The sequence below is a fragment of the Dipodomys spectabilis genome, unplaced genomic scaffold (assembly GCF_019054845.1).
Source record: "Dipodomys spectabilis isolate Male_0828 unplaced genomic scaffold, ASM1905484v1 ptg000498l, whole genome shotgun sequence".
Classification (NCBI taxonomy): domain Eukaryota; kingdom Metazoa; phylum Chordata; class Mammalia; order Rodentia; family Heteromyidae; genus Dipodomys; species Dipodomys spectabilis.
In genome coordinates, this window is record NW_024871175.1 from 1958079 (window position 1) to 1964078 (window position 6000).

A 6000-nucleotide genomic window follows, 5' to 3' on the forward strand; every position below is an offset into this window, starting at 1 on the left:
TGAAAAATGGAATTGAAAATAGCAGAGAAAAACAAATCACCATGCAGGTATTCTGATTTTGTAATTCTAATATGAAAGAACTGAAGCTTTTGTTTCATGAAGAAGGAAGTTTAGCCTGTAATTTCAATGCAAGTCATCAGTTGTAATGAGTCTAAAGTCTTTTCCTCCAAGATATCCAATAATCCTCTGAAGAGGATTATTTTATTATTATTTTATTTTATTTTAATTAGCTTTGCTTAATATTAATTTACTTGTAGAAAATAAGTTAAAATATCTTCTCTCGGGCTGGGAAGATGGCTCAGTGGTAGTATTTGCTTTGCATGCAAGAAGCCCTGGGTTCGATTCTTCAGTACCACATAAGCAAAAAGAAAAATGCCAGAAGTGGCGCTGTGGCTCAAGTGGTAGAGCGCTAAACTTGAGCTGAAGAGCTGAAGGACAGCGTCCATGCCCATAGTTCATGCCCCACGACCAGACTCCAAAAAATAAAACACTATAACTACAAGCACAAGTATGTTTTTTGCAGCATTATTACCATATCTAAGATATGCAACCAGTCCAGATGCCCCTCAATAGATGAATGGATCAGGAAAATGTGGTGTATATATATATACACAATGGAATTTCATGCTACCATCAGAAAGAGTGGCACAGCCCCTTTCTTAAGAAAATGGAAAGACTTGGAAAAAAACTCATGATGTGAAGGAAGCCAGACTCAAAGGAACATAGGATCTATGGTTTTCCTCATTTTTATTAATTAATATATGCTTAGGATAGTCCTGGCACATAGGTTCATTTTCTTACACTCTTAATATTGGCTGTGTGTGTGTTTGTGTGTGTGTGTGTGTGTGTGTGTGTGTGTGCAGTAATGAAACTTGACTCGGAGCCTCAAGATCTTGCCTGTTTTTTTTCACTCATGACTGACTGAATCTGTACTATTTTAACCAAGGTTTCACTCTGTGTTTGATTGAACAATTGAACATAAATGTCTCATGGATTGCTACCCCAGTCATCTGTGAACCATGGTCTTCCAATGTCAGCCTCATAAGATTCTGGCATCTAGCTCTATTGCCAAGTGTCATTTGCTTTGTTTGTTTTGTTTTGTTTTTGTTGTTTTTGTGCATCCAAAATCTGTATGGAAAACAAATAATTTATAATCAGGACTATTCACATAAAATGTGTGTTGTTTAAAGATTACCTTAATAATGCAATCCTTTTGCATCCACATTATGTGATTTGATTTTTTGAACTCTATGTTGCAGTCAAGTCACTTATATATAATTTGAATCCTCTTGTCTTGGTTTTATAGGGTGTTACGTGTTTAAAAACAATTTATCAATGTTTAACTCTTTGCTACTGAAACAAGACCTTCATGATTATTCAATGTGCTGTAAATCATAAGTTTATCACTACTTGAGGCACCATATGAGCACAAATAGTTTCATGTAATACCTACACATATTTTAGACCTCAATGCCATGCAATGCACACTTCTGCCAAATATGCAAGGGCATCCTTTGTAATTCTCCATGGATTTTCACTGTTCTTCTCTCTACTCTCCAGAGCTAAGTCCTATGATGCTCATGTTGATTTCCTCCCCTGTTACATTCATCATTGCATCTTGGGAACTACTGGTATGCATTACTGTACTTCTGTTCATTCTCCTTGTGCTTCGGCTTGTACCCCTCTCACCTTGAAGGGCTAAAAATTGGGGATATTTGCTTTACTCTTTATCTCAGACATCTATCTTTACTTTCTAGAAATACATTCATTGAATTCCTTCTGTAAAGTGAAGTGTATTGAAAATTATTACGGCATCTTCATGGCTTTGTTATGTGGCATAAGGGAAGAACATAGATCAGTACTGTAACTTAGGTAAAAGATTATTGCAACCATGCTTCAATTAGATGTTGTTCATTGGATAATGTTTATTTCACGGTCTGCCTGCCTGCTTCATTTTCACTGTTTATTTTTCAATGTAGTCTTTTCTTCTGGAAAATATTTATGGGCCTAGTGAAGATCAATTCCTACTGTAATTAGTCATTAATTTTATTCCAACCTCATTTTACAGATCCTTCTGAGTTTCTTTAGGGTCTGTGTAGTGCTTCACATTTTTAGATATGTTTTAACATCGATGCATCCAATGATGAAGACACATTCCTTAAGTCAACATTTTGATGACTGAAAAGAAACCATGCTGCAATCTCACTATATGGCAATTTTCTGGTTTTAAATTCTTTTAGATTAAAATTGATGCTGGACAACAAACATTCTGTGTACAATTTTATATTTACCTAATTATTTTAGTATAGTTCCCAATATTATATAAAGTTAAAATATTATCACTTAGTTTTAGGATTTCTAAAACAGTCAGAGTAAAAGTTCTATTCATTCACAATTTTAAGATAATAGAGTGTCCATTATGACCAAGTGAGATATTTTAAAATTTTTATTTGTAGTCCTTAAAGGTTGTGCTGGGGAATCAAGTCCAGTGCTTCATGTGTCTTAGTCTACTGTGGGCCTCTGAGCCTTATTTGACCTGTGGTTTTATTTTCACTCAACTGGAATAAAGAAAAATTTCACTAGGAGTTATTACTTGCTTACTTTCTCCAATATCTCTCGCATACATAAGAGTAATATAATTCTACACTGACTGAAAATGGTGTTCCTATTAGAGTAATTGTTTATTTTTTGTATCCCCACTCTTCATTGTCTTGTCCCTTTCCTATCTCCCCTTCCCATAAAACTTGACTGGATCCACTGGAAACCCACTTGCAGTCAGCCTCGTCCTTAAAAAGCCAACCTTAACTAACCTACCCCCTGGCAGTCTTGCTATAAACTTTCAAAGTCCTGACTGCAACCAGAATCCTCCCTGAAAGTCCTTCTCTGCTATAGGGAAAGCCTTCTTCCACTCCACCCCTTCCTGGAATCCGTGTTCTGGACCACCAGAAACCAGGCCACATCCACATCTCCTCCTATGATCCGCCTTGCTGCACCAAGAACCCCGCCTACATCAGACTCCTCCCTCTAATCCTAACTTCATCCACCAGATACCCTGTCCCTAACTATTCTATTCCCTCATTGTCCCATTGCTCCCATATTCAATTACCTCCAAGCTCCTATCGTCCCTTTCATACCCCACTCCCATCCAGACTTCTCCTTCAACCACTCCTGGTTTCATCAGAAACTCCATCCATAACTAGTCTACTTCTAAGTGGCCTAATGTCTTAAATCCAGTCCTGAACCTGCCTCTTCCCACAAAGCCATTCATGCAACACCAAAAACCCTTCACTTCTTTGTAACTGCCCTTGTAGCCAGCCTTGGTTAATCAGAAGCTTCTCACACAGCCCATCTCCTGCCTGGAAAGCCAGCCCTGTTCCACCACAGGCCGCTCTACCTCCATATCTACTCTCTCAATGGCTGTATTGTTCCCGAGATGAATCCTCCCCTTATTGGATGCTCCTGCAGATCCACACTCTACTCAACGAGTTACCCTGCCCATAATTACCCTACACCTTTGTAGACCTTCCACTCCTTCTCAAAGTCCCTCTTCCAATTAATCCCATGTCTCCAAGCCCTGACCTGCTGTAGAAAACCCCCACTAGACAACCCCCAACACACTATCCCATCTCTCGACACCCATATTGCTCCACTGCAAACCACTGCATCTGTTGCCCTCCCTCTGGAAGTCTCACCAGGCTCAACTGTAAATCCCTGTTCCTTCATAGTCCCTTTTTGATGGTTGCCTTGCCCCACTGGAAACCCTGTCCAAAGTCCAATGTCCTGCCTTGCAACACTGAAATCCCCACCCAATCTTACTCCTCTTTTCGAAGTGGTGACTGGCTACACCAGAAACCCTGTCCTAACTGTCTAGTCCACTGGATCCTTTCCCTGCTATCACAAAGCTCTGGTCCTGAAAAAATTCCTCCATACATAATTACTATATCCTGCTCTGCCAGAAACACCACCTCCACCCTAACACACTTCCCAAAGGCCTGTCATTCTCCACCAGAAACCATGCCCGTTCCTCGCCCACTTCTTCCCAGCACCTCTATGCCCTCTCACAGACCCTGAAAAGCCTCTCCCTCAAAGCTCCACATTCCTGCACCAGAATCCCCATCTTCTGTCAGCCTCTTGCATTCATTCTCTTCCCTGCCTTATGGGAAACCTCACCCTACATATCTCACCAGGGCTCACAGTGCTACATCACAACCCCTCCTCTAAGTAAACTCCTCCTTTGTAGCCTTGTTCTTCCCTTTCAAAGCTCTGCCCCAAACAGCCTCTTCCCCAGTGACCCTGCCTTCTTCCACTGAAACCACATCCACGTGCCAGTCTCCATCCTAAAATCCCACCTACTCCACAAGAGACTCTGCTCTTAACAAGTCTAGTCTTTCCTGTCCCCTCCCTGCTGTCTCATAAGCCCTACACAGACTGGCTTTCACCCTCAAAGCCCCGCCCTGCTCTACCACAGAGGCTATGACAATACCAACTCCTCCCTTGAACCAGACAGGGCTCCAGCAGAAACCCCACACCACCTCATCCTTGAAGGTCCCACCTAGTAACTTTTATTACAAATGTGATTTTATAATGGTTACACAATTCATACTAATCAATATGATAAGAAAGCAATATTGCCAAAAGAAAACAAAAATTAGACAGCTATTAGATGCCTTAGTCTAGTTTGGGGTTCTGTTACCAGGCAGATACACATTGTGTGAAAATGTGTGAAGATGATTCCTCTAACTGGAAAGCATTCTTTGAAGTATCAGTAAAGTTTCATGAGTGATCATTTTATTTCTAGAATTTTCGTGCACATTTGTGTCCATTAACTTAAAAATATTCATTATTTTAAATCCTCTGGTTTGGTTGAGTAAAGCGTATTAAGATGCAAAAAAAATGACTTTCAAATCATCTTTCTAATGAATAATTTTGGACTTGCTTACTTTACTATGTACCAGAGGTTTTAGTAACAGAAATTCTCTACCAGAAGCCACTTTAAATTTCCTCCTTCCACTAAAGTGCCCTTTGGAAAATATTGAAGTGAGATTATACAGGTAGAATGCTAGAAATAAAAACGTATTTGAGATCATAACAAAATCATGATGAAGACCCTAGCCAATGTGTTTCAAATTTTCTAATGAAAGAACTTAAGCATATTTAACTGCAGACTTTCTGAAGGCTAGAAGACAAAAATATAAGAAATGCTCTCTTATACCATGGTTCTGAAACCAAAACAAAACCAAGGAAAGACATCATAATGAGACAGAAGGGAATGAAGAACTTGTACATGTGATATAGAATGTAAAAATACACTGAATCAGGTAAAAATAATTTTGGTCACAATACCTGCTTGTTCAATATATTTCATTGTATATATTGTTCTTTGTGAATCTGTGACTTAATATAGGTCTCAACAGGGATCTACCAAGGTAATTGTGTAGTCAATTTCATCATTGCAAGATCATCAGGATGATAAACTCCCACACACCTTAACATACCTGCAACAGCACTAGACATACATTCCTATTGGTCCAACAGTGTCAGGCAGACCTGTATTTAACCCAGGCTTTGTATGTGGTATGCTATGACTTTTTTTAGGCTTGATACAAAATGTCTCTGCCCAGAATTAAATGATGGCATTTATAGCTAAAATGATTTAGGGTTATTGTTAACATCTAACGCATGCAGAGGTTTTTATTTATACCTCTCCTTTTCCCTTTCTTTCTTTTCTTTTCTTTTCTTTTTTCTTTTCTTTCTTTCTTTCTTTTTTCTTTCTTTCTTCCTTCCTTCCTACCTTCCCTCCTTCCTTCCTTCCTTCCTTCCTTCCTTCCTTCCTTCTTTCCTTTCTTTCTTTCTTTCTTTCTTTCTTTCTTTCTTTCTTTCTTTCTTTCTTTCTTTCTTTCTTTCTTTCTTCCTTCCTTCCTTCCTTCCTTCCTTTCTTTCTTCCCTTTTCCTTCCTCTTTTAGGAAATGAGTATGAATTTAGAGATTTTGTTTGCTGAAC